Raw genomic sequence first — 12,523 nt, forward strand, 5'->3', positions numbered from 1 at the left:
AGTGGTAAAAGGAGTAGGAGAGGTAGGGGGTACAGATGGTGAAGTGGAAATCGGAGAAGTGGGTATAGGAGAGGTAGATGGTGCAGGCTCATAGTGAGGAGGAGATGGTGGATGAGAGAGTAAGTCTTCAAAGCTAAAAGTAGTGCTGGGAGCAGAGAAGTTGTTGTAGAGAGAGGCTACCATCCCTTTAAGCTCTCGGATCTCTCTGTCAACATAGTCGAATCTCTGAGAAACCTCCTTTTCCAAGATCATCATTGCTTGTCGGTGAAGATCTAGGATTTTGGAAATGCCCTCAAATTTTTTGTCTAAGACTTCTCCATAGTCTTTGATCGTGGTGTATCCTCTCAAATTCTTGGAGTTCTGCTTGGAACACCTCCTTGATGGATCTCTCCAGAAATGATGGTCCAAGGGTATGAGAGGGAGCTGCAGTGGATTCAGCCTCATCCTGAGTTCTAGAAGTACTAACAGCCGGTTGCTTCCCCTTAACTTTCTGAATCTTCTTCTGTGAAGGTTTGAAGGGTACAAGGATCCTCATCTTGTTCAACTGGGTGATACCAAAGGCAGGAACTTTGGTCTTGAGTTCTCCCAGCTCAAAAGGGGCAATGTTGTTTGTTTGTAGGATGTAGGTGGCCAACTGAGAGTAAGGGATCGGTGTAGACTTAGATTTATTAAGAACAAAATCCTTCATCTCATTATAGATGAAATCCCCAATGTTGATCTTATCCCCACTGATAATCCTAGCCAGTAGCAAATAATCATCCTGAGTTAAATGTGAAAAGCTCCCAGATTTGTTGATCATGCTCCTCGAATAGATATAGTGGATTATTCTATAATAATCACACATCTACTTAGGTGGAAAGTTTAGCTCTCCGGGGTAGTTGTCACTCTGTATCAAATCTTATAAGCTTTTATATCATTCAGATCTCCCCCTCTTACAGATTCTTAGGTTCCCAGCCACTCATTCAGCTTAGCACCAGTAATGTGGAAGGTTCGGCCTCTAAGTTTGACCCTTAAATAATCTTCTATAAGATTGTCCTGCTTATCATATTTTTCTACTGATTCCATATTACAGTAGAATCTCTTAATTACTTCAAGACAATATTCTCCGTCAATAATCAAGCAATTCGAATAGTATTCCAGGGGGTCACTCAAGTCCAAATTAATTTGTTTATTTTTCTTTAAACTCTCAATATCCACAAACACAACAGGATAGAATCTTTGATTTGCAAAATCTGTCTTAAACTTAGCCGAATTCACATCTTTGTCTAGGTTTCCAATCAACAGCTCAGAAAAATCAGATGGAATACCTTCGGTAAGAATTTGTCGTGACACACCTTCATTGGCTCTCTGCTTTTTCTGTCTTGGTTGTTTAGGAATGGGAACTCTCAAGGCAATCTCCACAGCTTTTTGAAGTGAGACTCTTTCATCTGACTCAATTTCTGATTCCTCAGTGACTACTGGTGGCTTGGATTTGGACCGGGGAGATTTTCTTTGAGGAGTGGGTTGCTCTTCGGCCTGACTCTCTCGGATTTTAAGGACTCCTCTCTTCTTTGATGATTCTTCACTCACTTTCGGTCTATACCTTTTCTGAGTACCTGAGGGAGCAGTGTCCCTTGGTTGAGTTCGTTTCTCAAAGCTTTCTTCCCTCTTAACGTTTGACTGCTTCACTCTCGCCATTTATGAGGTACAAAAGGATTTCTGAGGAATTAATCAGTTGAAGGAGTGTATTTCGAGTTCGGTGGAGGTCGAGTAAGTGGCAGAGATGGATTCGAGTGGAAGGGAGTTGGAAATTTAATAGAATAGTGATTTCAGACCGTTACGTGAAATAGGGGATTAGTTTTGTTTGAGCTAAGGTTCGATAACTGACGGGGGGTTTTCAAATATTGAACGTTATAAACTTTAGAATTATCGATCATGTTATTGATCAACGGATGACCGATCACGTGTTCGATAAATATGAAGAACACACAAGAACACTGAAGACAATTATCGATCAAGTTATCGAACAAGCAATTATCAAACATGTTATCAATAAAATTGATAAAGGAAATACATACCTGGTCTGTTTTATCGATCATTTAATCGATTAACAGGTTATCAATTAGCTTATTGATTAATGCTTACCAAAATTGAACGAAGTGTCTCAAAAACCTGTCGCTCCAGATCGATGTTCTGATCGATAATCCACTTATCGATCAGCTTATCGATAATCGTCATTCTGAATTTCTTCTTTCTCCTCACATGCTACATTTATTGATCAGGTGATCGATAACTTTTCCCTTTATGGCATCATGATTATCGATGTCTTGTTCAATTATTCCATACTCTGTTTACCTCTGTTTTTCTTTGACAAAACAGAGCTTCCTGCAAAACAAATTTGTATCCAATATGATGCTTAAGTTAGTCATTTAATCATCAAAACATTAAATCTAAAGATTCAAATTTGAGAGATAATATAAGATTTCTTACAACTCATTGGGATTTACCATTCCCAATTCTCTTCTAAAGTAGTTAAATTTCTGTTGATCTAGAGGCTTTGTGAAAATGTCTTCTATTTGATATTCGGTGGGAATGAATTCTACTTTTATATCTTTTTTTTGAACATGATCCTGAATGAAATGATGTCCAACGTCGATATGCTTAGTTCGGGCATGATGAACTGGATTCTTGGACAGGCTTATCATACTCGTGTTATTACATAGGATTAGAATCTTTCTCAAGTTGATTCCTAGATCCTGTAGTTGTTGTCTTAACCATAGAATCTGAGCACAACAGCTGGCAGTGGCAACATATTCTGATTCTGTTGAGGAAATTACCACAGTATTCTGTTTTTTGCTTGGCCACGAGACAAGGCACCCTCTGAAGATTTGACATTGTCTACTGATGCTCTTTCTGTCCGTCTTATATCCTCTATGATATGCATCTGAGTATCCCATTAGATATTATACTCCCTTCTTTGGATACCAAATTCCCAAATTCTGAGATCTGACAAGGTATCTGAGAATTCTCTTGACGGCTTCTTCATGTGATTCTTTTAGGGCTGATTGATATCTTGTACACATTCCCATACTAAATTAAATATCTAGCCTGCTAGCAGTAAGATAGAGTAATAAACCGATCATTCCTCTGTATCTGGTCAGATTTATGTCCTTGCCCTTTTCGTCTGCATCTAGCGAGATGGTTGAGCTCATAAGAGTTTTTACACTTTTGGCATTTTCTAATCCATATTTCTTTAGTAACTCTTTCAAATACTTTATCTAGGATATAAATAAACCATTTTTCTTCTGCTTGATTTGTAATCCCAGAAAGAAATTCAGTTCTCCCATCATTGACATTTCGAACTCTCCCTGCATTAGTTTAGCAAACTCTTGACAAAGATCTTCGTTAGTAGCTCCGAAAATAATATCACCTCTTACATTCCTTACTGGCCAAAGTGCTATCGTCGTACTTCTTATTGATGTCTTAGGGACATAAAGGATTACTCACTAGTCCCAAACATTACCGTACATCTAAGCATCATCAGGCTCTAGGTATCATCGGGAACTTACTTATCTCTTTCTATATATCAGTTCCCAGTGCAACCATTAACTATCACATTCTTATCTATTTCCATTCAATTTATCCTTAAGAGGGATCTTGCCTAACTCTACTCTTTCTAACTTTCTTTACCTTTTGACCAATCATTCCTATGGTCAAATATTGATCATCATACACTAATCATATCACACAATGAATATTTAATCACCTTGCTGTGTTATGTCTAGGTCAAACACCTAACTTATCATCAATTCTTTATTCAATATCATCAAATCTCTATCCCCTTGGTTTACTATCCCTTAGGGGTTTTTACCTCTATTCAGAGATTTGAACAAACCTCAATCATCTTGTCTTGTTACCTTGCCTCTATCAAGGTCACATTAATTACCTAAGGTTTAGGTTGCTACTTGGTTCACCTACTAGGGCATTGACTCATACCCCTGATTGGTTCACTATACTCTCAACCACTACCTTCTAGGGGAGTCTTTTAGCTTTGACTCATATCCTGGTCAAGCTCTCATAGCTCAACCATTCCTTTCCTGAGGGGGAGTCTATTAGGAGTGACTACCTATCTCTTAGGTATTCTCTACCATTCCTTAATTCTTCTCTATGTCCATTTTCCCTAGAGAAATCACCTCAATTACTTAACCTTAGTTGGACTAATTCTAGTAATCCATCGCTTTCTAGGTAAGGTTTTCTCTCATACCGGGCTTCGCTTGAACCAGTGCTTTATATTAAACCCTTGTCACAACATTTACCAAAGCCATCGCTCTGTTTAAACAATTGCCAAAACCTTTACTCTGATACTAAAATGAAACATCCTTCCTTTAGTCCCTCAAAGTATGCATTTAAAAGTGTTATGATTCAAGTGATTCACAAAACAAGCCATAGATTGAAAATTTGCAATTGGTTCTCAGGTTACAGTTCATTGGTTAAACTCCAGATTTTTAGTCCAAATTTGAAAAAATCATAACTAATTATAAAAAAATTGTATTAAGGTGGTTCAAAATTCTATTTGAAGCTCTTTCATTTCTCTACAGGGAAAAAATATAAAACTGGATTTAACCCTTGCCAATTCGTATAGTTTATCTGTTGAAATTTACTTTTCATTTGGTCAAAATTGTATGTTGCAGTTTCTCTACCCTAACTTTGATCAAGCATAACTCTTAGCACACACATCTATTTTAAGTGATCTACCACTTATTTTAAAGCTCAAGATGTTTACTTTAACTATACTAAATTTCAAGAGCAGAATCAATCATTTGCCTAACCTTTACTATTTCACTAACTCATGGCTCCTTTAGGGATGCTTTATTCCCCTAATTTGCGTTAATAATTGATAATTAATTCTATCCTTGCATAATGCCTTTCCATTCAATCCATAAGCTATTTTCATGTAGAATTATAGCAAAGCATACATACCATCAAAATCATTTATCATCACATAGCATAATGATATGTTTTTATCATAGATTAACATATAAATTATACAATGTAATCCAATGAATTTCCTCAATTCTTTTCCACTTTCCTTGCTTCCACTTCATGCATGTTTTACTTGATTATTATCATCTATTATGGTTGGTTAAGGGAGAGTAAGATTTAGGAGAATCTCAGTAGCAAACATTACCACTTATGCATGCAAGATGGATGTAAGTGTATGACATGCTTACCTGACCTAACTCATACTTACTTATAACATATTCTCATGCTCAGTGTTTCATACTAACATGCATGGCTATGGAAAACATCATTGAAATAAAGCATCATGCTAACATTACCATCTCCTAATATCATCCAATCACATAATGCATATCAATACACAAACATGCACATCAAGCATACAAGAAAGGTAAGTTTACTACCTTGTATCCTTAAGTTTTCTTCTTGCTCCTTTTTACTTCCAACCATTAAGGTTGCTTGCCCAACCTTTACCATTCATTTTCCTTGATGTCTCATGACCCTAAATGCATCAACATATCATTCCATTCATTCATTAGAGCCATGGTAATCAACAACATCAATACTTTGTTTTCTTTGAGCTATGTTAGCTTCTAGCTTCTGAGCTTGATTTTCAACATTTCTAAAATTAATTCCATATGCTATTCCCACACAATTTTGTATGTAGAATCCATTTCCAAGCTCAAAATAATCAAATCAAACTCCTTCCTCATGAACTAGCCTTGACTGAAATATTACTCAAGTTACATAACCATGAAATCCAACCAATTTCAACATAAAACCACTTGACTCTTGTTCCTTTCAAGCCTTTAAATATTATTCTAACATCAATTTCATCTTCTCCTATTCTTAAGTATTTCATGTAGCATATCCCTCAAGGGTTTCAAGCTCCCAAAAATCATTAAAATCTATAACCAAGCTCAATAACAATAGGGGTAGTGAAAACCACATCAAAAACCATGAATGTACCTTGTTTTAGAACTTGATCTTGTGTGGGGTCACTTGGCCTTTCTCTCTCTAAAATTCATTTTGCAAGAGTTTTCCCATAGTTCCCTTGAGCTTGGACAAAATGAGGGGGAGGGAAGGGGGTATTTGTAGAGTTTAAGAACAAATCCTAGCCATTGATCTTAAAATTACAAGATTAAATCTTGGCCATCCATTTTTCCCTCTTTGCCTTGTAGTGACAAGTGTTCTCATGACATCATGCTTACCTTATCATTCTTACATCATCAACCCATATGCCTTTAATCCGACCGTACACATGTCTTGCATCTAGCCGTTCATGTGTCTCTTCCATCTAACCATACACTTGTCTCTTCTATATCCCTTCATCACTTTGGCATTAAAATAGGGATGAAATTAACATAAAATTCATGCAAAATACAGCCTTTAGGCATTCCTCCATCTCCACCTATCTTGTCATTCTGTACCGTATTGGGTACTTTTCAAGTCCTAACTTGCTCAGGACCACTGAGACATGTTATGTGTCACACCTTATTATCGGATCCACTTAGGGTTTAATAAAAACCATTTTAGACCACATTGGATGGTCTTGTGCTTAAAAATTCATGAAAAACGCTGATTTTCGGATTTTTACTGTTCATCGGGTAAAAATCTAGTTTTCTGGCCCAACTTCAAAAATTCATAACTTATTCCATAAAAATTGAAATGAGGTGGTTCAAAATTCTATTTAAAGCTCTTTAAGTCCTCTTTCAAGGAAAAATAATATCGTTATCCAATTCCTTATGAAAAAGTGTCAGGTTTTTGTGAAAGGTAACATTATCCATTTGCCAAAAACTCTTTTTTCAGATTCTGAACCTTAACTTTGAAAAATCATTAAAAATCGTATACTTGGCCATTTTTAACGTGCTGCCTATCAATCTAAATTTAAGGACGTCAACTATATGCATACCAAATTTCGTGCTGAAATTCGTTCAGTAACTAAATAAACCGTGGCTCTAAACTAACGTCCTGCTTAAGGGTTACAGCACCAACCATTGATAATTATACATAACCAAATGTCCACGAAAATTTTATGGTATGACACCATAATTAGCCTCCATTCTGCAGCTTGCTCTTAAGAAGTTCAGGCCCTAAAATGTTACATTATTTTTGGGGGATGAGATTTTTGAAAATCCCAGTAGCAAGATCAATCAACCAAAACATTACATGCATCAATTACAAGCATTTCAACCTTTTGCTATTAATAGGGAACTACTTTACCTCATACATGTAGTACTCTAACATGCAATAGCCAAGGCATATAAAGCAAGGAGTATAGCTACACAATCATCATCATCATCATCATTTAGTTCAACCACATAATAGCACATGAAATTGCATAGCAATCAATGCAACATTCAACATTAAGGCTAATTAAATCTTACTACCTTAATCCAATGCTCTTTGATTTTTCTTGTTCTTCTTTCTTGCTTCCACAAATGCCAAACCCTAACATGGCAATCCCCAAAAAGGGCAGCAAGTATTATTAAACATTCCACATAAAAATCAATCACATAACTCAAGAAGCTCCTAAACCCCTTAAAGCCTCTATCTTTGTTTCTTGAATTTTTAAGTTGTTTTCCATAAACCCTAAAAATTCCCTCTTGACCCTTTCCTACATGGTTTTTCATGTAGATTCCAAATATCTACTTAGATTTAACAAAATAAATTTTCCTCTTCCAGTTTCAGCTTGACCGAACCCTTAGGGTTTAAAACTCAAAAATTGTAACTTTGCTTCTATGGCTTCCAACACTTGTTCTTTAGGTTTACCCTACACCATTTTTCATTTTGAACACAATGGAAGCCTCAAAACTTTGAAAAACACATCCTAGGGTTCAGATCTTATCTTGGCCGAAAATGGCACTCAAGGAAGTAACCATGAAAAATGCTTCAAAACCAACTATAATCACTTGCAAACACTAGGATCTAGCTTGTGTTGTAGTATTTTAACAAGTGTGATGAGCAAAACTCCCTTTCCCCTTAAACAACCAGTTCGACCAGCATCAAAAGAGGGAGAGAAGACATATTTTCAACCATAAAAGAGAAAGAAAACAAGGCAAGAACACATCTAGAGCCAAGAACTCACCTTGAACCTTGATTGTATGACCAAAGTTGATGCCTTTCTCTTGGTTTTCCCTCAAAACTCTCTCTTTTTCCCTCTCTTCATGCCTTGCATGAAATTCCCATCTGATTTAGGGGAGAGATGAGCTCATCAATGCTATCAAAATATCCCATCTACCACAATTAATGAAGAGCCAAGTGTCATAAGCCTACTTAGTCTTGCATTTTCTCTTTAATTAACTTAATTCACATTGTAATTAAATTCCAAAGTCAAGATCCTCTCCATTGGTAGCTTGACACTTGGAAAGCTCTAATTATCATCCATTAAAGGCTTGACAAGTGGTAGCTTATGGGCCAAGTAAAGTGCAAGGCTCCGATCAACACTTTATCGGTGCACTTTTACTCTGGGTTTAACTTCTTTTCTATAATTACAGTGCTCTGACCTCTGTAATTATTTTCTCTCAGATCCATAAATTATTCTCCTTATTTTTATCTTCCCAAATTGCCCTCTTTATCTCAAATTTAATTTCCCAATAATTAAATAAAAAGGAAAACTATTTTCCTTCTCTTTAGTGATTTTTCCACTTTTCCAAAGAATTGGAAAAAATCCTGGATACTTGAGGGTCTTCTTTTAATTTCATAATCTCTTATAATTCCTTGGGATTTCATAGAAATTTTCTTGGGATTTTATCCTTCTTAAATATATTTATTTGGAATTTTCCAAATAAGGACCTTAAATTAGCTTAAATTGCCCTTAAATTCCTTTGTAATTTCTCTAAGGGCAAATTGGTCATAAAACCAATTTTATAATTCCATATAATTCTCAAGGAACTTTGTCCTTATTTTTCCTTAATTTTCTGAGACTTGGAATTATTTTTCCCCTATTTACTCTTGACCAATTTTCCTTAATTAGTCAAACTTTTCATAATTGGCTTGGAAAATTATAATAATTATTTTCCACCCAAAATTCTTCTATTACTCCTTGTCATTTTTTACTCTTAATTATTTATGAATATTCTTATTTCCCAAATACCATATTTCTGGATGTGACATTATGGCACCATTTTCTCACCTCAAATAAGTCCACATGGCATTATATAACATCACCAAAGAGAAAATGATGCTCTTTCCTTGTTCTTCCATTAAAATAAAATAATTAATAATATTTATTTTGAAGTAGATTTGACCGAATTCTTTCTACTGATTCATAATTCTGAGAATCTGTCTCTAGGTACCAATACTATTTATTCATCACGGGGAACTTTTCTAATTTTTCTTAAGTCAAAAGTCAACCTCTAGACATTTGACTTTGACTTTCCACGGATAATGTGTAAATAGGCTTTAAATTCTATTAAAACCAACCTCTTCACTTTCTTGGGGCGAAATTATTTTTAAAACCTGTGATAATTCCTCAAATATTTTTTCTCATTTTCTTCCAATTATATGTGGCCTCCCTATACTTTAAATAATTCATTTTCAATAATATTTAGAATTAGTCAAAACCCTAGAAATTCCACAAATTCCTTTCGAAGGTATTTTTGTCATTTTTAGCCTTATACGGGTCTCTGGACCCTATTCCTATTTTTTGGAATTTTTCTAAGGTATTCAGGCCTTAACCTACCATTTTTTATTTTCTAGGATTTTTCTGGGATTTTCAAGCATAATTTCCATTTTTGCCCTCACTACCCCGAAACTTTGTAAAATTACGATTTTGCCCTTGATTTGGTTTAACTTCACAATTTATCTCATTGAGGCTTCTAATTTTGGCCTATATTTATCTTTATCTCCCATTCTTGAGACCCGAGACTTCATCCAAGTCTCTAACATCCCTTTTTTCTCAGTCCCAAAAGACTTTCCCTTTGTCATTTTGTCCCTAGGAATCCCTCTATCCTTCTAGGGAATCTCTGGGACTTCTGCCAAAAAGAGTCTAGTAGCCTGCTCATTTCAGGCTAATTTTGGTACTTCTAGGCCCAAAATTCGGGATGTGACATATTCAAATCCTATTAAGGTATACTCAATTTCATATCTCTATTGGAAATGAGCCTCTCCTTTAGGATTATGTGGTTCCATAGGCAGTGGTATTCCTTACAGGGAACTTCGTCTCCCAAATTTCACATTAGCCTCGGTGCTGTAGTGATATACTCTTAATCGTTTTAGGAAACCATAAGGGTACTATATGGTCCCTAAAATTTTTAGCTATCTAAGCATCCTCTGATTTTAGGCACCATCGAGAACTTGTTTACCTCTTATTAAGTGTCAGTTCCTAGCATAACCATTAACTATCATACACTTATCTATTTTTGTCTAACTTTATTCTCAAGAGGGATCTTGCCTGATACTACTTTTCTAACTTCTTTCTCTTTTTGACTAATTGTCCCTGTGGTTAGTTATTAATTACCACATGCTAATCGTATTACATAACAATAATCTAGCCACCTTGTTATGTCATATCTAGTCAGAATCTAGCTCACCATCCATCCTTCATTTAATATTGTCCAATTTCTATCCCTCTTGGTTTACTAGTTCTGCCTATCCTTTATAGGGAATTTCTCTAACCTTTCTCAGGTCAAGAGTCGACCTCTAAATAGTTTATTTTGGCTTTCCTCAGATAATATATAAACAAACTTTAAATTCTATCAAACCAATCTCAAACCTCACATGGGCATTCATAAAACACAATTTCAACATTAATTCCTAGTCTATCAAACTTATTTAGCATGCAGTACAAAGTATAGTGCAAGCACATATTGATAAAGATAACATACTAGGAATATTCAATTCCTACAATGATACATCAATACTCGGTTCTTATTTGATAAAGATAACATACTAGGAATATTCAATTCCTACAATGATACATCAATACTCGGTTCTTATTGCCCAATACTGGGTAATATGAATAAATAATTCATTTTTAATTTAAAGACTGTATCCAAGGAATAACCATCACTTGATTCGTACCTTGAGACGGTTCTTGGATCTCATGTTGTGGAAGGGCAACAGTTCTTTCTTCATCATGAAGTATCAAGGCATCTGTTGTTCGATGACAATGCCTTATATAGTGTCCCGTTTCACCATTCTTGTAGCAAACATTTGATGTTGCTAAGCAAGGCTTGCTCCCATGCTGCTTTCCATATAGGTTACACCCTTTTGTCCTTTTTGGTAAATCGAACCTTATTTGAATATTTACTACTACCACCAAGATCTCCACCCGATGCCTTACAAGGGGTGTTGGGGGACCCTAAAGAGTGCCTCGTGCTCCACCGAGCCTTCATTGGTTGTGTGGGATATGTGGCCATACTATGCTCTTAGACCCAGTGCATGCCGTGGATAAGGGGCGAACGCCTTTCTTAGTCCTATGTTGGAAGCTTTGATGTCTAGAACAACGGCCACGTTTGCTTCATGACTACCTCAACGGTTCGCTGGCAATGTCGCCGGTCTTTGAAGGATTGCTACCAAGTTGATCCTGCCAGTAGTCATATGCTTGTCTTAAAGATTATGCCTACATGTATAAGTATGAAATAATTCAGACTGTGAAACTGTGAATGGCTCATTAAATCAATTATAGTTTGTTTGATAGTAACTTCTACTCAGATAACTGTAGTAATTCTAGAGCTAATACGTGGAACAAACTCTGCCTCATAGAAGAGACGCGAGCTCTGCCCATTGCTCTGATAATTCATGATTGTAGGATAGTGGCCTACCATGGTGGTGACAGGTGACAGAGAATTAGGGTTCAATTCTGGAGAGGGATCCTGAGAAATGGATACCACATCCAAGGAAGGCAACAGGCACGCAAATTACCCAATCCTGACATGAGGAGGTAGTGAAAATAAATAAAAATACCAAGCTCATCAAGTCTGGCAATTGGAATGAGTACATTCTAAATCCCTTAACGAGGATCCATTGGAGGACAAGTTTGGTGCCAGTAGCCATAGCAATTCCAGCTCCAATAGCATATATTTAAGTTGTTGCAGTTAAAAAGCTCGTAGTTGGACCTTGGGCTGGGTCGATCAGTTTGCCTCTGGTATGCACCGGTTGGCTCATTTGTTCTGCCAGTGCTACGCTCCTTAACTAGCCAGGTTATGCCTCCGGTGCTGTTACTTTGAAGAAATTAAAGTGCTCAAAGCAAGCCTATGCTCTGGATATATTAGCATGGGATAACATTATAGGATTCTGATCCTATTATGTTGGCCTTCGGGATCAGAGTAATGATTAACAGGGACAATCAGAAGGGAAGTGGATGGGGGCAGACAATGTGTCCTGGTCAGATATGGAACAACATCTTCCAGTCTACTGATCGACTTAGGACGTGAACCGACACGGATTGTGGCGGCAGCCTAAGCATGGGCTATGGAAATACTCGTGGAGACATCATCCTCGTGATTGTGGATGGCAGCGCGCACCGTCACAGCATGCCTCGGTACCTGCACGCTCCTGGCATCAGCCTATGAGCTCTCTA

The sequence above is a fragment of the Neltuma alba genome, unplaced genomic scaffold (assembly GCF_004799145.2).
Source record: "Neltuma alba isolate B1F8T4 unplaced genomic scaffold, ASM479914v2 tig00010324_pilon, whole genome shotgun sequence".
Taxonomy (NCBI): Eukaryota; Viridiplantae; Streptophyta; class Magnoliopsida; order Fabales; family Fabaceae; genus Neltuma; species Neltuma alba.